The sequence below is a fragment of the Phalangium opilio genome, unplaced genomic scaffold (assembly GCF_054372755.1).
Source record: "Phalangium opilio isolate 3A_F unplaced genomic scaffold, DU_Popi_V2 ptg000060l_1, whole genome shotgun sequence".
In the NCBI taxonomy this organism is placed as follows: Eukaryota; Metazoa; Arthropoda; class Arachnida; order Opiliones; family Phalangiidae; genus Phalangium; species Phalangium opilio.
Window position 1 is genome coordinate 9752621 of NW_028324177.1, and position 16507 is coordinate 9769127.

Genomic DNA, 16507 nt, shown 5'->3' on the forward strand with positions numbered 1-16507 from the left:
TCAAGCAGATCCGATATGGTCTAGTGGCTTTGATATCTGGCTCTCACCCAGAAGGCCCGGGTTCAATTCCCGGTATCGGAGGTCAGTTTTCTAAAAACTTTATTAAGAAACGATACTAGGAACTCAATTGTTAAAACCCATGCAGATCCGATATGGTCTAGTGGCTAGGATATCTGGCTTCACCCAGAAGGCACTTGTTCAATTCCCGGTATCTGAGGTCAGTTTTCTAAAATCTTTATTATGAAACGATACAAGAAGCTCAATAGTGAAAATCCAAGCAGATCCGATATGGTCTAGTGGATAGGCAGTCTGGCTTTCACCCAGAAGGCTTGGGTTCAATTCCCGGTATCGGAGGTCAGTTTTCTTAATTCTTTACTAAGAAACGATACTAGGAACTCAATGGTGAAAACTCAAGTAGATCCGATATGGTCTATTGGCTAGGATATCTGGCCTTCACCCAGAAGGCCCGGGTTCAGTTCCCGGTATCGGAGGTCAGTTTTCTAAATTCTTTATTAAGAAACGATACTAGGAACTCAATTGTTTAAACCCAAGCAGATCCGATATGGTCTAGTGGCTAGGATATCTGGCTTCACCCAGAAGGCACTTGTTCAATTCCCGGTATCTGAGGTCAGTTTTCTATAATCTTTATTATGAAACGATAGAAGAAGCTCAATGGTGAAAACTTAAGCAGATCCGATATGGTCTAGTGGCTGGGATATCTGGCTCTCACCCAGATGGCCCGGGTTCAATTCCCGGTATCGGAGGTCAGTTTTCTAAAAACTTTATTAGTCAACGATACTATGAGCTCAATTGTGAAAACTCAAGCAGATCCGATATGGTCTTGTGGCTAGGATATCTGGCTTTCACCCAGAAGACCCGGGTTCAATTCCTGGTATCGGAGGTCAGTTTTCTAAATTTTTTATTAATCAACGATTCTAGGAGCTCAATTGTGACAAACCAAACGGATCCGATATGGTTTAATGGCTAGGATATCTGGTTTTCAACCAGAAGGCCCGGGTTCAATTCCCGGTATCGGAGGTCAGTTTTCTAAAAACTTTATTAGTCAACGATACTATGAGCTCAATTGTGAGAAATCAAATAGATCCGATATGGTCTAGTGGCTAGGATATCTGGCTTTCACCCAGAAGGCCCGGGTTCAATTCCCGGTGTCGGAGGTCAGTTTTCAAAATTTTTTTATTAAGAAACGATACTAGGAACTCATTTGGTAAAACCCAAGCAGATCCGATATGGTCTAGTGGCTAGGATATCTGGCTTCACCCAGAAGGCACTTGTTCAATTCCCGGTATCTGAGGTCAGTTTTCTATAATCTTTATTATGAAACGATAGAAGAAGCTCAATGGTGAAAACTTAAGCAGATCCGATATGGTCTAGTGGCTGGGATATCTGGCTCTCACCCAGATGGCCCGGGTTCAATTCCCGGTATCGGAGGTCAGTTTTCTAAAAACTTTATTAGTCAACGATACTATGAGCTCAATTGTGAAAACTCAAGCAGATCCGATATGGTCTTGTGGCTAGGATATCTGGCTTTCACCCAGAAGACCCGGGTTCAATTCCTGGTATCGGAGGTCAGTTTTCTAAATTTTTTATTAATCAACGATTCTAGGAGCTCAATTGTGACAAACCAAACGGATCCGATATGGTTTAATGGCTAGGATATCTGGTTTTCAACCAGAAGGCCCGGGTTCAATTCCCGGTATCGGAGGTCAGTTTTCTAAAAACTTTATTAGTCAACGATACTATGAGCTCAATTGTGAGAAATCAAATAGATCCGATATGGTCTAGTGGCTAGGATATCTGGCTTTCACCCAGAAGGCCCGGGTTCAATTCCCGGTGTCGGAGGTCAGTTTTCAAAATTTTTTTATTAAGAAACGATACTAGGAACTCATTTGGTAAAACCCAAGCAGATCCGATATGGTCTAGTGGCTAGGATATCTGGCTTCACCCAGAAGGCACTTGTTCAATTCCCGGTATCTGAGGTCAGATTTCTAAAATCTTTATTATGAAACGATACAAGAAGCTCAATAGTGAGAACCCAAGCAGATCCGATATGGTCTAGTGGCTGGGATATCTGGCTCTCACCCAGAAGGCCCGGGTTCAATTCCCGGTATCGGAGGTCAGTTTTCTAAAAACTTTATTAAGAAACGATACTAGGAACTCAATTGTTAAAACCCAAGCAGATCCGATATGGTCTAGTGGCTAGGATATCTGGCTTCACCCAGAAGGCACTTGTTCAATTCCCGGTATCTGAGGTCAGTTTTCTAAAATCTTTATTATGAAACGATACAAGAAGCTCAATAGTGAAACCCCAAGCAGATCCGATATGGTCTAGTGGATAGGCAGTCTGGCTTTCAGCCAGAAGGCTTGGGTTCAATTCCCGGTATCGGAGGTTAGTTTTCTTAATTCTTTACTAAGAAACGATACTAGGAACTCAATGGTGAAAACTCAAGTAGATCCGATATGGTCTATTGGCTAGGATATCTGGCCTTCACCCAGAAGGCCCGGGTTCAGTTCCCGGTATCGGAGGTCAGTTTTCTAAATTCTTTATTAAGAAACGATACTAGGAACTCAATTGTTAAAACCCAAGCAGATCCGATATGGTCTAGTGGCTAGGATATCTGGCTTCACCCAGAAGGCGCTTGTTAAATTCCCGGTATCTGAGGTCAGTTTTCTAAAATCTTTATTATGAAACGATAGAAGAAGCTCAATGGTGAAAACATAAGCAGATTCGATATGGTCTAGTGGCTGGGATATCTGGCTCTCACCCAGATGGCCCGGGTTCAATTCCCGGTATCGGAGGTCAGTTTTCTAAAATCTTTTTTATGAAACGATAGAAGAAGCTCAATGGTGAAAACTCAAGCAGATCCGATATGGTCTAGTGGCTGGGATATCTGGCTCTCACCCAGAAGGCCCGGGTTCAATTCCCGGTATCGGAGGTCAGTTTTCTAAAAACTTTATTAAGAAACGATACTAGGAACTCAATTTTTAAAACCCAAGCAGATCCGATATGGTCTTGTGGCTAGGATATCTGGCTTTCACCCAGAAGACCCGGGTTCAATTCCTGGTATCGGAGGTCAGTTTTCTAAATTTTTTATTAATCAACGATTCTAGGAGCTCAATTGTGACAAACCAAACGGATCCGATATGGTTTAATGGCTAGGATATCTGGTTTTCAACCAGAAGGCCCGGGTTCAATTCCCGGTATCGGAGGTCAGTTTTCTAAAAACTTTATTAGTCAACGATACTATGAGCTCAATTGTGAGAAACCAAATAGATCCGATATGGTCTAGTGGCTAGGATATCTGGCTTTCACCCAGAAGGCCCGGGTTCAATTCCCGGTGTCGGAGGTCAGTTTTCAAAATTTTTTTATTAAGAAACGATACTAGGAACTCATTTGGTAAAACCCAAGCAGATCCGATATGGTCTAGTGGCTAGGATATCTGGCTTCACCCAGAAGGCACTTGTTCAATTCCCGGTATCTGAGGTCAGTTTTCTAAAATCTTTATTATGTCACGATACAAGAAGCTCAATAGTGAAAACCCAAGCAGATCCGATATGGTCTAGTGGATAGGCAGTCTGGCTTTCACCCAGAAGGCCTGGGTTCAATTCCCGGTCTCGGAGGTCAGTTTTCTTAATTCTTTACTAAGAAACGATACTAGGAACTCAATGGTGAAAACTCAAGTAGATCCGATATGGTCTATTGGCTAGGATATCTGGCCTTCACCCAGAAGGCCCGGGTTCAGTTCCCGGTATCGGAGGTCAGTTTTCTAAATTCTTTATTAAGAAACGATACTAGGAACTCAATTGTTAAAACCCAAGCAGATCCGATATGGTCTAGTGGCTAGGATATCTGGCTTCACCCAGAAGGCACTTGTTCAATTCCCGGTATCTGAGGTCCGTTTTCTAAAATCTTTATTATGAAACGATACAAGAAGCTCAATAGTGAAAACCCAAGCAGATCCGATATGGTCCAGTGGATAGGCAGTCTGGCTTTCACCCAGAAGGCTTGGGTTCAATTCCCGGTATCGGTGGTCAGTTTTCTTAATTCTTTACTAAGAAACGATACTAGGAACTCAATGGTGAAAACTCAAGTAGATCCGATATGGTCTATTGGCTAGGATATCTGGCCTTCACCCAGAAGGCCCGGGTTCAGTTCCCGGTATCGGAGGTCAGTTTTCTAAATTCTTTATTAAGAAACGATACTAGGAACTCATTTGGTAAAACCCAAGCAGATCCGATATGGTCTAGTGGCTAGGATATCTGGCTTCACCCAGAAGGCACTTGTTCAATTCCCGGTATCCGAGGTCAGTTTTCTAAAATCTTTATTATGAAACGATAGAAGAAGCTCAATGGTGAAAACTCAAGCAGATCCGATATGGTCTAGTGGCTTTGATATCTGGCTCTCACCCAGAAGGCCCGGGTTCAATTCCCGGTATCGGAGGTCAGTTTTCTAAAAACTTTATTAAGAAACGATACTAGGAACTCAATTGTTAAAACCCAAGCAGATCCGATATGGTCTAGTGGCTAGGATATCTGGCTTCACCCAGAAGGCACTTGTTCAATTCCCGGTATCTGAGGTCAGTTTTCTAAAATCTTTATTATGAAACGATACAAGAAGCTCAATAGTGAAAATCCAAGCAGATCCGATATGGTCTAGTGGATAGGCAGTCTGGCTTTCACCCAGAAGGCTTGGGTTCAATTCCCGGTATCGGAGGTCAGTTTTCTTAATTCTTTACTAAGAAACGATACTAGGAACTCAATGGTGAAAACTCAAGTAGATCCGATATGGTCTATTGGCTAGGATATCTGGCCTTCACCCAGAAGGCCCGGGTTCAGTTCCCGGTATCGGAGGTCAGTTTTCTAAATTCTTTATTAAGAAACGATACTAGGAACTCAATTGTTTAAACCCAAGCAGATCCGATATGGTCTAGTGGCTAGGATATCTGGCTTCACCCAGAAGGCACTTGTTCAATTCCCGGTATCTGAGGTCAGTTTTCTATAATCTTTATTATGAAACGATAGAAGAAGCTCAATGGTGAAAACTTAAGCAGATCCGATATGGTCTAGTGGCTGGGATATCTGGCTCTCACCCAGATGGCCCGGGTTCAATTCCCGGTATCGGAGGTCAGTTTTCTAAAAACTTTATTAGTCAACGATACTATGAGCTCAATTGTGAAAACTCAAGCAGATCCGATATGGTCTTGTGGCTAGGATATCTGGCTTTCACCCAGAAGACCCGGGTTCAATTCCTGGTATCGGAGGTCAGTTTTCTAAATTTTTTATTAATCAACGATTCTAGGAGCTCAATTGTGACAAACCAAACGGATCCGATATGGTTTAATGGCTAGGATATCTGGTTTTCAACCAGAAGGCCCGGGTTCAATTCCCGGTATCGGAGGTCAGTTTTCTAAAAACTTTATTAGTCAACGATACTATGAGCTCAATTGTGAGAAATCAAATAGATCCGATATGGTCTAGTGGCTAGGATATCTGGCTTTCACCCAGAAGGCCCGGGTTCAATTCCCGGTGTCGGAGGTCAGTTTTCAAAATTTTTTTATTAAGAAACGATACTAGGAACTCATTTGGTAAAACCCAAGCAGATCCGATATGGTCTAGTGGCTAGGATATCTGGCTTCACCCAGAAGGCACTTGTTCAATTCCCGGTATCTGAGGTCAGTTTTCTATAATCTTTATTATGAAACGATAGAAGAAGCTCAATGGTGAAAACTTAAGCAGATCCGATATGGTCTAGTGGCTGGGATATCTGGCTCTCACCCAGATGGCCCGGGTTCAATTCCCGGTATCGGAGGTCAGTTTTCTAAAAACTTTATTAGTCAACGATACTATGAGCTCAATTGTGAAAACTCAAGCAGATCCGATATGGTCTTGTGGCTAGGATATCTGGCTTTCACCCAGAAGACCCGGGTTCAATTCCTGGTATCGGAGGTCAGTTTTCTAAATTTTTTATTAATCAACGATTCTAGGAGCTCAATTGTGACAAACCAAACGGATCCGATATGGTTTAATGGCTAGGATATCTGGTTTTCAACCAGAAGGCCCGGGTTCAATTCCCGGTATCGGAGGTCAGTTTTCTAAAAACTTTATTAGTCAACGATACTATGAGCTCAATTGTGAGAAATCAAATAGATCCGATATGGTCTAGTGGCTAGGATATCTGGCTTTCACCCAGAAGGCCCGGGTTCAATTCCCGGTGTCGGAGGTCAGTTTTCAAAATTTTTTTATTAAGAAACGATACTAGGAACTCATTTGGTAAAACCCAAGCAGATCCGATATGGTCTAGTGGCTAGGATATCTGGCTTCACCCAGAAGGCACTTGTTCAATTCCCGGTATCTGAGGTCAGATTTCTAAAATCTTTATTATGAAACGATACAAGAAGCTCAATAGTGAGAACCCAAGCAGATCCGATATGGTCTAGTGGATAGGCAGTCTGGCTTTCACCCAGAAGGCCCGGGTTCAATTCCCGGTGTCGGAGGTCAGTTTTCAAAATTTTTTTATTAAGAAACGATACTAGGAACTCATTTGGTAAAACCCAAGCAGATCCGATATGGTCTAGTGGCTAGGATATCTGGCTTCACCCAGAAGGCACTTGTTCAATTCCCGGTATCTGAGGTCAGTTTTCTAAAATCTTTATTATGTCACGATACAAGAAGCTCAATAGTGAAAACCCAAGCAGATCCGATATGGTCTAGTGGATAGGCAGTCTGGCTTTCACCCAGAAGGCCTGGGTTCAATTCCCGGTATCGGAGGTCAGTTTTCTTAATTCTTTACTAAGAAACGATACTAGGAACTCAATGGTGAAAACTCAAGTAGATCCGATATGGTATATTGGCTAGGATATCTGGCCTTCACCCAGAAGGCCCGGGTTCAGTTCCCGGTATCGGAGGTCAGTTTTCTAAATTCTTTATTAAGAAACGATACTAGGAACTCAATTGTTAAAACCCAAGCAGATCCGATATGGTCTAGTGGCTAGGATATCTGGCTTCACCCAGAAGGCACTTGTTCAATTCCCGGTATCTGAGGTCCGTTTTCTAAAATCTTTATTATGAAACGATACAAGAAGCTCAATAGTGAAAACCCAAGCAGATCCGATATGGTCTAGTGGATAGGCAGTCTGGCTTTCACCCAGAAGGCTTGGGTTCAATTCCCGGTATCGGTGGTCAGTTTTCTTAATTCTTTACTAAGAAACGATACTAGGAACTCAATGGTGAAAACTCAAGTAGATCCGATATGGTCTATTGGCTAGGATATCTGGCCTTCACCCAGAAGGCCCGGGTTCAGTTCCCGGTATCGGAGGTCAGTTTTCTAAATTCTTTATTAAGAAACGATACTAGGAACTCATTTGGTAAAACCCAAGCAGATCCGATATGGTCTAGTGGCTAGGATATCTGGCTTCACCCAGAAGGCACTTGTTCAATTCCCGGTATCCGAGGTCAGTTTTCTAAAATCTTTATTATGAAACGATAGAAGAAGCTCAATGGTGAAAACTCAAGCAGATCCGATATGGTCTAGTGGCTTTGATATCTGGCTCTCACCCAGAAGGCCCGGGTTCAATTCCCGGTATCGGAGGTCAGTTTTCTAAAAACTTTATTAAGAAACGATACTAGGAACTCAATTGTTAAAACCCAAGCAGATCCGATATGGTCTAGTGGCTAGGATATCTGGCTTCACCCAGAAGGCACTTGTTCAATTCCCGGTATCTGAGGTCAGTTTTCTAAAATCTTTATTATGAAACGATACAAGAAGCTCAATAGTGAAAATCCAAGCAGATCCGATATGGTCTAGTGGATAGGCAGTCTGGCTTTCACCCAGAAGGCTTGGGTTCAATTCCCGGTATCGGAGGTCAGTTTTCTTAATTCTTTACTAAGAAACGATACTAGGAACTCAATGGTGAAAACTCAAGTAGATCCGATATGGTCTATTGGCTAGGATATCTGGCCTTCACCCAGAAGGCCCGGGTTCAGTTCCCGGTATCGGAGGTCAGTTTTCTAAATTCTTTATTAAGAAACGATACTAGGAACTCAATTGTTTAAACCCAAGCAGATCCGATATGGTCTAGTGGCTAGGATATCTGGCTTCACCCAGAAGGCACTTGTTCAATTCCCGGTATCTGAGGTCAGTTTTCTATAATCTTTATTATGAAACGATAGAAGAAGCTCAATGGTGAAAACTTAAGCAGATCCGATATGGTCTAGTGGCTGGGATATCTGGCTCTCACCCAGATGGCCCGGGTTCAATTCCCGGTATCGGAGGTCAGTTTTCTAAAAACTTTATTAGTCAACGATACTATGAGCTCAATTGTGAAAACTCAAGCAGATCCGATATGGTCTTGTGGCTAGGATATCTGGCTTTCACCCAGAAGACCCGGGTTCAATTCCTGGTATCGGAGGTCAGTTTTCTAAATTTTTTATTAATCAACGATTCTAGGAGCTCAATTGTGACAAACCAAACGGATCCGATATGGTTTAATGGCTAGGATATCTGGTTTTCAACCAGAAGGCCCGGGTTCAATTCCCGGTATCGGAGGTCAGTTTTCTAAAAACTTTATTAGTCAACGATACTATGAGCTCAATTGTGAGAAATCAAATAGATCCGATATGGTCTAGTGGCTAGGATATCTGGCTTTCACCCAGAAGGCCCGGGTTCAATTCCCGGTGTCGGAGGTCAGTTTTCAAAATTTTTTTATTAAGAAACGATACTAGGAACTCATTTGGTAAAACCCAAGCAGATCCGATATGGTCTAGTGGCTAGGATATCTGGCTTCACCCAGAAGGCACTTGTTCAATTCCCGGTATCTGAGGTCAGATTTCTAAAATCTTTATTATGAAACGATACAAGAAGCTCAATAGTGAGAACCCAAGCAGATCCGATATGGTCTAGTGGATAGGCAGTCTGGCTTTCACCCAGAAGGCCTGGGTTCAAATCCCGGTATCGGAGGTCAGTTTTCTTAATTCTTTACTAAGAAACGATACTAGGAACTCAATGGTGAAAACTCAAGTAGATCCGATATGGTCTATTGGCTAGGATATCTGGCCTTCACCCAGAAGGCCCGGGTTCAGTTCCCGGTATCGGAGGTCAGTTTTCTAAATTCTTTATTAAGAAACGATACTAGGAACTCAATTGTTAAAACCCAAGCAGATCCGATATGGTCTAGTGGCTAGGATATCTGGCTTCACCCAGAAGGCACTTGTTCAAAGCCCGGTATCTGAGGTCAGTTTTCTAAAATCTTTATTATGAAACGATAGAAGAAGCTCAATGGTGAAAACTTAAGCAGATCCGATATGGTCTAGTGGCTGGGATATCTGGCTCTCACCGAGAAGGCCCGGGTTCAATTCCCGGTATCGGAGGTCAGTTTTCTAAAAACTTTATTAAGAAACGATACAAGGAACTCAATTGTTAAAACCCAAGCAGATCCGATATGGTCTAGTGGCTAGGATATCTGGCTTCACCCAGAAGGCACTTGTTCAATTCCCGGTATCTGAGGTCAGTTTTCTAAATTTTTTATTAATCAACGATTCTAGGAGCTCAATTGTGACAAACCAAACGGATCCGATATGGTTTAATGGCTAGGATATCTGGTTTTCAACCAGAAGGCCCGGGTTCAATTCCCGGTATCGGAGGTCAGTTTTCTAAAAACTTTATTAGTCAACGATACTATGAGCTCAATTGTGAGAAACCAAATAGAACCGATATGGTCTAGTGGCTAGGATATCTGGCTTTCACCCAGAAGGCCCGGGTTCAATTCCCGGTGTCGGAGGACAGTTTTCAAAATTTTTTTATTAAGAAACGATACTAGGAACTCATTTGGTAAAACCCAAGCAGATCCGATATGGTCTAGTGGCTAGGATATCTGCCTTCACCCAGAAGGCACTTGTTCAAGTCCCGGTATCTGAGGTCAGTTTTCTAAAAACTTTATTAGTCAACGATACTATGAGCTCAATTGTGAGAAACCAAATAGATCCGATATGGTCTAGTGGCTAGGATATCTGGCTTCACCCAGAAGGCACTTGTTCAATTCCCGGTAGCTGAGGTCAATTTTCTAAAATCTTTATTATGAAACGATAGAAGAAGCTTAATGTTGAAAACTCAAGCAGATCCGATATGGTCTAGTGGCTAGAATATCTGGCTTTCACCCAGAAGGCCCGGGTTCAATTCCGGGTTTCGGAGGTCAGTTTTCTAAAATCTTTATTATGAAACGATACAAGAAGCTCAATAGTGAAAACCCAAGCAGATCCGATATGGTCTAATGGATAGGCAGTCTGGCTTTCACCCAGAAGGCCTGGGTTCAATTCCCGGTATCGGAGGTCAGTTATCTAAATTCTTTACTAAGAAACGATACTAGGAACTCAATTGTTAAAACATAAGCAGATCCGATATGGTCTAGTGGCTAGGATATCTGGCTTCACCCAGCAGGCACTTGTTCAATTCCCGGTATCTGAGGTCAGTTTTCTAAAATCTTTATTATGAAACGATAGAAGAAGCTTAATGTTGAAAACTCAAGCAGATCCGATATGGTCTAGTGGCTAGGATATCTGGCTTTCACCCAGAAGGCCCGGGTTCAATTCCCGGTATCGGAGGGCAGTTTTCTAAATTCTTTATTAAGAAACGATACTAGGAACTCAATTGTTAAAACCCGAATAGATCCGATATTGTCTAGGGGCTAGGATATCTGGCTTAACTCAGAAGGCCCTGGTTTAATTCCCGGTATCGGAGGTCAGTTTTCTAAAAAATTTATTAATCAACGATTCTAGTAGCTCACTTGTGACAAACCAAACGGATCCGATATGGTCTAGTGGCTAGGATATCTGGCTCTCACCCAGAAGGCCTGGGTTCAATTCCCGGTATCGGAGGTCAGTTTTCTAAAAACTTTATTAGTCAACGATACTATGAGCTCAATTGTGAGAAACCAAATAGATCCGATATGGTCTATTGGCTAGGATATCTGGCCTTCAACCAGAAGACCCGGGTTCAATTCCTGGTATCGGAGGTCAGTTTTCTAAATTCTTTATTAAGAAACGATACTAGGAACTCAATTGTTAAAACCCAAGCAGATCCGATATGGTCTAGTGGCTAGGATATCTGGCTTCACCCAGAAGGCACTTGTTCAATTCCCGGTATCTGAGGTCAGTTTTCTAAAAACTTTATTAGTCAACGATACTATGAGCTCAATTGTGAAAACTCACGCAGATCCGATATGGTCTTGTGGCTAGGATATCTGGCTTTCACCCAGAAGACCCGGGTTCAATTCCTGGTATCGGAGGTCAGTTTTCTAAAAACTTTATTAGTCAACGATACTATGAGCTCAATTGTGACAAACCAAACGGATCCGATATGGTTTAATGGCTAGGATATCTGGTTTTCACCCAGAAGGCCCGGGTTCAATTCCCGGTATCGGAGGTCAGTTTTCTAAAAACTTTATTAGTCAACGATACTATGAGCTCAATTGTGAGAAACCAAACAGATCCGATATGGTTTAGTGGCTAGGATATCTGGCTTTCACCCAGAAGGCCCGGGTTCAATTCCCGGTGTCGGACGTCAGTTTTCAAAAAATTTTTATTAAGAAACGATACTAGGAACTCATTTGGTAAAACCCAAGCAGATCCGATATGGTCTAGTGGCTAGGATATCTGGCTTCACCCAGAAGGCACTTGTTCAATTCCCGGTATCTGAGGTCAGTTTTCTAAAATCTTTATTATGAAACGATAGAAGAAGCTCAATGGTGAAATCTCAAGCAGATCCGATATGGTCTAGTGGCTGGGATATCTGGCTCTCACCCAGAAGGCCCGGGTTCAATTCCCGGTATCGGAGGTCAGTTTTCTAAAAACTTTATTAAGAAACGATACAAGGAACTCAATTGTTAAAACCCAAGCAGATCCGATATGGTCTAGTGGCTAGGATATCTGGCTTCACCCAGAAGGCACTTGTTCAATTCCCGGTATCTGAGGTCAGTTTTCTAAATTTTTTATTAATCAACGATTCTAGGAGCTCAATTGTGACAAACCAAACGGATCCGATATGGTTTAATGGCTAGGATATCTGGTTTTCAACCAGAAGGCCCGGGTTCAATTCCCGGTATCGGAGGTCAGTTTTCTAAAAACTTTATTAGTCAACGATACTATGAGCTCAATTGTGAGAAACCAAATAGAACCGATATGGTCTAGTGGCTAGGATATCTGGCTTTCACCCAGAAGGCCCGGGTTCAATTCCCGGTGTCGGAGGACAGTTTTCAAAATTTTTTTATTAAGAAACGATACTAGGAACTCATTTGGTAAAACCCAAGCAGATCCGATATGGTCTAGTGGCTAGGATATCTGCCTTCACCCAGAAGGCACTTGTTCAAGTCCCGGTATCTGAGGTCAGTTTTCTAAAAACTTTATTAGTCAACGATACTATGAGCTCAATTGTGAGAAACCAAATAGATCCGATATGGTCTAGTGGCTAGGATATCTGGCTTCACCCAGAAGGCACTTGTTCAATTCCCGGTAGCTGAGGTCAGTTTTCTAAAATCTTTATTATGAAACGATAGAAGAAGCTTAATGTTGAAAACTCAAGCAGATCCGATATGGTCTAGTGGCTAGAATATCTGGCTTTCACCCAGAAGGCCCGGGTTCAATTCCGGGTTTCGGAGGTCAGTTTTCTAAAATCTTTATTATGAAACGATACAAGAAGCTCAATAGTGAAAACCCAAGCAGATCCGATATGGTCTAATGGATAGGCAGTCTGGCTTTCACCCAGAAGGCCTGGGTTCAATTCCCGGTATCGGAGGTCAGTTATCTAAATTCTTTACTAAGAAACGATACTAGGAACTCAATTGTTAAAACATAAGCAGATCCGATATGGTCTAGTGGCTAGGATATCTGGCTTCACCCAGCAGGCACTTGTTCAATTCCCGGTATCTGAGGTCAGTTTTCTAAAATCTTTATTATGAAACGATAGAAGAAGCTTAATGTTGAAAACTCAAGCAGATCCGATATGGTCTAGTGGCTAGGATATCTGGCTTTCACCCAGAAGGCCCGGGTTCAATTCCCGGTATCGGAGGGCAGTTTTCTAAATTCTTTATTAAGAAACGATACTAGGAACTCAATTGTTAAAACCCGAATAGATCCGATATTGTCTAGGGGCTAGGATATCTGGCTTAACTCAGAAGGCCCTGGTTTAATTCCCGGTATCGGAGGTCAGTTTTCTAAAAAATTTATTAATCAACGATTCTAGTAGCTCACTTGTGACAAACCAAACGGATCCGATATGGTCTAGTGGCTAGGATATCTGGCTCTCACCCAGAAGGCCTGGGTTCAATTCCCGGTATCGGAGGTCAGTTTTCTAAAAACTTTATTAGTCAACGATACTATGAGCTCAATTGTGAGAAACCAAATAGATCCGATATGGTCTATTGGCTAGGATATCTGGCCTTCAACCAGAAGACCCGGGTTCAATTCCTGGTATCGGAGGTCAGTTTTCTAAATTCTTTATTAAGAAACGATACTAGGAACTCAATTGTTAAAACCCAAGCAGATCCGATATGGTCTAGTGGCTAGGATATCTGGCTTCACCCAGAAGGCACTTGTTCAATTCCCGGTATCTGAGGTCAGTTTTCTAAAATCTTTATTATGAAACGATAGAAGAAGCTCAATTGTTAAAACCCGAGCAGATCCGATATGGTCTAGTGGCTAGGATATCTGGCTTAACCCAGAAGGCTCGGGTTCATTTCCCGGTATCGGATTTCAGTTTTCTAAAAAATTTATTAGTCAACGATACTATGAGCTCAATTGTGACAAACCTAACGGATCCGATATGGTCTAGTGGCTAGGATATCTGGCTCTCACCCAGAAGGCCCGGGTTCAATTCCTGTTATCGCAGGTCAGTTTTCTAAAATCTTTATTATGAAACGATAGAAGACGCTCAATGGTGAAAAGTCAAGCAGATCCGATATGGTCTAGTGGCTAGGATATCTGGCTTTCACCCAGAAGGCCCGGGTATAATTCCCGGTATCGGAGGTCAGTTTTCTAAAAAATTATTAATCAGCGATACTAGGAGCTCAATTGTGACAAACCAAACGGGTCCGATATGGTCTAGTGGCTAGGATATCTGGCTTTCACCCAGAAGTCTCGGGTTCAGTTCCCGGTATCGGAGGTCAGTTTTCTAAATTCTTTATTAAGAAACGATACTAGGAACTCAATTGTTAAAACCCAAGCAGATCCGATATGGTCTAGTGGCTAGGATATCTGGCTTCACTCAGAAGGCACTTGTTCAATTCCCGGTATCTGAGGTCAGTTTTCTAAAATCTTTATTATGAAACGATAGAAGAAGCTCAATGGTGAAATCTCAAGCAGATCCGATATGGTCTAGTGGCTGGGATATCTGGCTCTCACCCAGAAGGCCCGGGTTCAATTCCCGGTATCGGAGGTCAGTTTTCTAAAAACTTTATTAGTCAACGATACTATGAGCTCAATTGTGAAAACTCACGCAGATCCGATATGGTCTTGTGGCTAGGATATCTGGCTTTCACCCAGAAGACCCGGGTTCAATTCCTGGTATCGGAGGTCAGTTTTCTAAAAACTTTATTAGTCAACGATACTATGAGCTCAATTGTGACAAACCAAACGGATCCGATATGGTTTAATGGCTAGGATATCTGGTTTTCACCCAGAAGGCCCGGGTTCAATTCCCGGTATCGGAGGTCAGTTTTCTAAAAACTTTATTAGTCAACGATACTATGAGCTCAATTGTGAGAAACCAAACAGATCCGATATGGTTTAGTGGCTAGGATATCTGGCTTTCACCCAGAAGGCCCGGGTTCAATTCCCGGTGTCGGACGTCAGTTTTCAAAAATTTTTTATTAAGAAACGATACTAGGAACTCATTTGGTAAAACCCAAGCAGATCCGATATGGTCTAGTGGCTAGGATATCTGGCTTCACCCAGAAGGCACTTGTTCAATTCCCGGTATCTGAGGTCAGTTTTCTAAAATCTTTATTATGAAACGATAGAAGAAGCTCAATGGTGAAATCTCAAGCAGATCCGATATGGTCTAGTGGCTGGGATATCTGGCTCTCACCCAGAAGGCCCGGGTTCAATTCCCGGTATCGGAGGTCAGTTTTCTAAAAACTTTATTAAGAAACGATACAAGGAACTCAATTGTTAAAACCCAAGCAGATCCGATATGGTCTAGTGGCTAGGATATCTGGCTTCACCCAGAAGGCACTTGTTCAATTCCCGGTATCTGAGGTCAGTTTTCTAAATTTTTTATTAATCAACGATTCTAGGAGCTCAATTGTGACAAACCAAACGGATCCGATATGGTTTAATGGCTAGGATATCTGGTTTTCAACCAGAAGGCCCGGGTTCAATTCCCGGTATCGGAGGTCAGTTTTCTAAAAACTTTATTAGTCAACGATACTATGAGCTCAATTGTGAGAAACCAAATAGAACCGATATGGTCTAGTGGCTAGGATATCTGGCTTTCACCCAGAAGGCCCGGGTTCAATTCCCGGTGTCGGAGGACAGTTTTCAAAATTTTTTTATTAAGAAACGATACTAGGAACTCATTTGGTAAAACCCAAGCAGATCCGATATGGTCTAGTGGCTAGGATATCTGCCTTCACCCAGAAGGCACTTGTTCAAGTCCCGGTATCTGAGGTCAGTTTTCTAAAAACTTTATTAGTCAACGATACTATGAGCTCAATTGTGAGAAACCAAATAGATCCGATATGGTCTAGTGGCTAGGATATCTGGCTTCACCCAGAAGGCACTTGTTCAATTCCCGGTAGCTGAGGTCAGTTTTCTAAAATCTTTATTATGAAACGATAGAAGAAGCTTAATGTTGAAAACTCAAGCAGATCCGATATGGTCTAGTGGCTAGAATATCTGGCTTTCACCCAGAAGGCCCGGGTTCAATTCCGGGTTTCGGAGGTCAGTTTTCTAAAATCTTTATTATGAAACGATACAAGAAGCTCAATAGTGAAAACCCAAGCAGATCCGATATGGTCTAATGGATAGGCAGTCTGGCTTTCACCCAGAAGGCCTGGGTTCAATTCCCGGTATCGGAGGTCAGTTATCTAAATTCTTTACTAAGAAACGATACTAGGAACTCAATTGTTAAAACATAAGCAGATCCGATATGGTCTAGTGGCTAGGATATCTGGCTTCACCCAGCAGGCACTTGTTCAATTCCCGGTATCTGAGGTCAGTTTTCTAAAATCTTTATTATGAAACGATAGAAGAAGCTTAATGTTGAAAACTCAAGCAGATCCGATATGGTCTAGTGGCTAGGATATCTGGCTTTCACCCAGAAGGCCCGGGTTCAATTCCCGGTATCGGAGGGCAGTTTTCTAAATTCTTTATTAAGAAACGATACTAGGAACTCAATTGTTAAAACCCGAATAGATCCGATATTGTCTAGGGGCTAGGATATCTGGCTTAACTCAGAAGGCCCTGGTTTAATTCCCGGTATCGGAGGTCAGTTTTCTAAAAA

At 42.4% G+C, this 16507-nt stretch overlaps 41 non-coding genes across 41 annotated transcripts; all 41 read left to right on the top strand.

Annotated features, from left to right (window-relative positions):
* The first annotated feature begins 9 nt into the window (after window positions 1-9).
* TRNAE-CUC (transfer RNA glutamic acid (anticodon CUC)) lies at window positions 10-81 on the top strand. Its single transcript has one exon. It is a non-coding gene; the product is annotated as a tRNA-Glu (tRNA).
* A 611-nt stretch (window positions 82-692) lies between these two features.
* Window positions 693-764, top strand: TRNAE-CUC (transfer RNA glutamic acid (anticodon CUC)). The gene has a single exon. It is a non-coding gene; the product is annotated as a tRNA-Glu (tRNA).
* A 202-nt stretch (window positions 765-966) lies between these two features.
* On the top strand, window positions 967-1038 carry TRNAE-UUC (transfer RNA glutamic acid (anticodon UUC)). The gene has a single exon. It is a non-coding gene; the product is annotated as a tRNA-Glu (tRNA).
* A 65-nt stretch (window positions 1039-1103) lies between these two features.
* Window positions 1104-1175, top strand: TRNAE-UUC (transfer RNA glutamic acid (anticodon UUC)). Its single transcript has one exon. It is a non-coding gene; the product is annotated as a tRNA-Glu (tRNA).
* A 202-nt stretch (window positions 1176-1377) lies between these two features.
* On the top strand, window positions 1378-1449 carry TRNAE-CUC (transfer RNA glutamic acid (anticodon CUC)). Its single transcript has one exon. It is a non-coding gene; the product is annotated as a tRNA-Glu (tRNA).
* Window positions 1450-1651: 202 nt separating this feature from the next.
* Window positions 1652-1723, top strand: TRNAE-UUC (transfer RNA glutamic acid (anticodon UUC)). The gene has a single exon. It is a non-coding gene; the product is annotated as a tRNA-Glu (tRNA).
* A 65-nt stretch (window positions 1724-1788) lies between these two features.
* Window positions 1789-1860, top strand: TRNAE-UUC (transfer RNA glutamic acid (anticodon UUC)). The gene has a single exon. It is a non-coding gene; the product is annotated as a tRNA-Glu (tRNA).
* Window positions 1861-2062: 202 nt separating this feature from the next.
* TRNAE-CUC (transfer RNA glutamic acid (anticodon CUC)) lies at window positions 2063-2134 on the top strand. The gene has a single exon. It is a non-coding gene; the product is annotated as a tRNA-Glu (tRNA).
* Window positions 2135-2745: 611 nt separating this feature from the next.
* On the top strand, window positions 2746-2817 carry TRNAE-CUC (transfer RNA glutamic acid (anticodon CUC)). The gene has a single exon. It is a non-coding gene; the product is annotated as a tRNA-Glu (tRNA).
* Window positions 2818-2882: 65 nt separating this feature from the next.
* Window positions 2883-2954, top strand: TRNAE-CUC (transfer RNA glutamic acid (anticodon CUC)). Its single transcript has one exon. It is a non-coding gene; the product is annotated as a tRNA-Glu (tRNA).
* A 202-nt stretch (window positions 2955-3156) lies between these two features.
* TRNAE-UUC (transfer RNA glutamic acid (anticodon UUC)) lies at window positions 3157-3228 on the top strand. Its single transcript has one exon. It is a non-coding gene; the product is annotated as a tRNA-Glu (tRNA).
* A 65-nt stretch (window positions 3229-3293) lies between these two features.
* TRNAE-UUC (transfer RNA glutamic acid (anticodon UUC)) lies at window positions 3294-3365 on the top strand. Its single transcript has one exon. It is a non-coding gene; the product is annotated as a tRNA-Glu (tRNA).
* A 1022-nt stretch (window positions 3366-4387) lies between these two features.
* TRNAE-CUC (transfer RNA glutamic acid (anticodon CUC)) lies at window positions 4388-4459 on the top strand. Its single transcript has one exon. It is a non-coding gene; the product is annotated as a tRNA-Glu (tRNA).
* Window positions 4460-5070: 611 nt separating this feature from the next.
* TRNAE-CUC (transfer RNA glutamic acid (anticodon CUC)) lies at window positions 5071-5142 on the top strand. The gene has a single exon. It is a non-coding gene; the product is annotated as a tRNA-Glu (tRNA).
* A 202-nt stretch (window positions 5143-5344) lies between these two features.
* On the top strand, window positions 5345-5416 carry TRNAE-UUC (transfer RNA glutamic acid (anticodon UUC)). The gene has a single exon. It is a non-coding gene; the product is annotated as a tRNA-Glu (tRNA).
* A 65-nt stretch (window positions 5417-5481) lies between these two features.
* Window positions 5482-5553, top strand: TRNAE-UUC (transfer RNA glutamic acid (anticodon UUC)). Its single transcript has one exon. It is a non-coding gene; the product is annotated as a tRNA-Glu (tRNA).
* A 202-nt stretch (window positions 5554-5755) lies between these two features.
* Window positions 5756-5827, top strand: TRNAE-CUC (transfer RNA glutamic acid (anticodon CUC)). The gene has a single exon. It is a non-coding gene; the product is annotated as a tRNA-Glu (tRNA).
* Window positions 5828-6029: 202 nt separating this feature from the next.
* TRNAE-UUC (transfer RNA glutamic acid (anticodon UUC)) lies at window positions 6030-6101 on the top strand. Its single transcript has one exon. It is a non-coding gene; the product is annotated as a tRNA-Glu (tRNA).
* Window positions 6102-6166: 65 nt separating this feature from the next.
* On the top strand, window positions 6167-6238 carry TRNAE-UUC (transfer RNA glutamic acid (anticodon UUC)). Its single transcript has one exon. It is a non-coding gene; the product is annotated as a tRNA-Glu (tRNA).
* A 1296-nt stretch (window positions 6239-7534) lies between these two features.
* On the top strand, window positions 7535-7606 carry TRNAE-CUC (transfer RNA glutamic acid (anticodon CUC)). The gene has a single exon. It is a non-coding gene; the product is annotated as a tRNA-Glu (tRNA).
* Window positions 7607-8217: 611 nt separating this feature from the next.
* On the top strand, window positions 8218-8289 carry TRNAE-CUC (transfer RNA glutamic acid (anticodon CUC)). Its single transcript has one exon. It is a non-coding gene; the product is annotated as a tRNA-Glu (tRNA).
* Window positions 8290-8491: 202 nt separating this feature from the next.
* On the top strand, window positions 8492-8563 carry TRNAE-UUC (transfer RNA glutamic acid (anticodon UUC)). Its single transcript has one exon. It is a non-coding gene; the product is annotated as a tRNA-Glu (tRNA).
* Window positions 8564-8628: 65 nt separating this feature from the next.
* On the top strand, window positions 8629-8700 carry TRNAE-UUC (transfer RNA glutamic acid (anticodon UUC)). The gene has a single exon. It is a non-coding gene; the product is annotated as a tRNA-Glu (tRNA).
* An 885-nt stretch (window positions 8701-9585) lies between these two features.
* TRNAE-UUC (transfer RNA glutamic acid (anticodon UUC)) lies at window positions 9586-9657 on the top strand. The gene has a single exon. It is a non-coding gene; the product is annotated as a tRNA-Glu (tRNA).
* Window positions 9658-9722: 65 nt separating this feature from the next.
* On the top strand, window positions 9723-9794 carry TRNAE-UUC (transfer RNA glutamic acid (anticodon UUC)). Its single transcript has one exon. It is a non-coding gene; the product is annotated as a tRNA-Glu (tRNA).
* Window positions 9795-10542: 748 nt separating this feature from the next.
* TRNAE-UUC (transfer RNA glutamic acid (anticodon UUC)) lies at window positions 10543-10614 on the top strand. The gene has a single exon. It is a non-coding gene; the product is annotated as a tRNA-Glu (tRNA).
* A 201-nt stretch (window positions 10615-10815) lies between these two features.
* TRNAE-CUC (transfer RNA glutamic acid (anticodon CUC)) lies at window positions 10816-10887 on the top strand. The gene has a single exon. It is a non-coding gene; the product is annotated as a tRNA-Glu (tRNA).
* Window positions 10888-11362: 475 nt separating this feature from the next.
* Window positions 11363-11434, top strand: TRNAE-UUC (transfer RNA glutamic acid (anticodon UUC)). The gene has a single exon. It is a non-coding gene; the product is annotated as a tRNA-Glu (tRNA).
* A 65-nt stretch (window positions 11435-11499) lies between these two features.
* Window positions 11500-11571, top strand: TRNAE-UUC (transfer RNA glutamic acid (anticodon UUC)). The gene has a single exon. It is a non-coding gene; the product is annotated as a tRNA-Glu (tRNA).
* A 202-nt stretch (window positions 11572-11773) lies between these two features.
* Window positions 11774-11845, top strand: TRNAE-CUC (transfer RNA glutamic acid (anticodon CUC)). Its single transcript has one exon. It is a non-coding gene; the product is annotated as a tRNA-Glu (tRNA).
* Window positions 11846-12046: 201 nt separating this feature from the next.
* TRNAE-UUC (transfer RNA glutamic acid (anticodon UUC)) lies at window positions 12047-12118 on the top strand. The gene has a single exon. It is a non-coding gene; the product is annotated as a tRNA-Glu (tRNA).
* Window positions 12119-12183: 65 nt separating this feature from the next.
* TRNAE-UUC (transfer RNA glutamic acid (anticodon UUC)) lies at window positions 12184-12255 on the top strand. The gene has a single exon. It is a non-coding gene; the product is annotated as a tRNA-Glu (tRNA).
* A 748-nt stretch (window positions 12256-13003) lies between these two features.
* Window positions 13004-13075, top strand: TRNAE-UUC (transfer RNA glutamic acid (anticodon UUC)). The gene has a single exon. It is a non-coding gene; the product is annotated as a tRNA-Glu (tRNA).
* A 201-nt stretch (window positions 13076-13276) lies between these two features.
* On the top strand, window positions 13277-13348 carry TRNAE-CUC (transfer RNA glutamic acid (anticodon CUC)). The gene has a single exon. It is a non-coding gene; the product is annotated as a tRNA-Glu (tRNA).
* Window positions 13349-14368: 1020 nt separating this feature from the next.
* Window positions 14369-14440, top strand: TRNAE-CUC (transfer RNA glutamic acid (anticodon CUC)). Its single transcript has one exon. It is a non-coding gene; the product is annotated as a tRNA-Glu (tRNA).
* A 202-nt stretch (window positions 14441-14642) lies between these two features.
* On the top strand, window positions 14643-14714 carry TRNAE-UUC (transfer RNA glutamic acid (anticodon UUC)). The gene has a single exon. It is a non-coding gene; the product is annotated as a tRNA-Glu (tRNA).
* A 65-nt stretch (window positions 14715-14779) lies between these two features.
* On the top strand, window positions 14780-14851 carry TRNAE-UUC (transfer RNA glutamic acid (anticodon UUC)). Its single transcript has one exon. It is a non-coding gene; the product is annotated as a tRNA-Glu (tRNA).
* Window positions 14852-15053: 202 nt separating this feature from the next.
* On the top strand, window positions 15054-15125 carry TRNAE-CUC (transfer RNA glutamic acid (anticodon CUC)). The gene has a single exon. It is a non-coding gene; the product is annotated as a tRNA-Glu (tRNA).
* Window positions 15126-15326: 201 nt separating this feature from the next.
* On the top strand, window positions 15327-15398 carry TRNAE-UUC (transfer RNA glutamic acid (anticodon UUC)). Its single transcript has one exon. It is a non-coding gene; the product is annotated as a tRNA-Glu (tRNA).
* A 65-nt stretch (window positions 15399-15463) lies between these two features.
* TRNAE-UUC (transfer RNA glutamic acid (anticodon UUC)) lies at window positions 15464-15535 on the top strand. The gene has a single exon. It is a non-coding gene; the product is annotated as a tRNA-Glu (tRNA).
* A 748-nt stretch (window positions 15536-16283) lies between these two features.
* TRNAE-UUC (transfer RNA glutamic acid (anticodon UUC)) lies at window positions 16284-16355 on the top strand. Its single transcript has one exon. It is a non-coding gene; the product is annotated as a tRNA-Glu (tRNA).
* The last annotated feature ends 152 nt before the right edge of the window (window positions 16356-16507 follow it).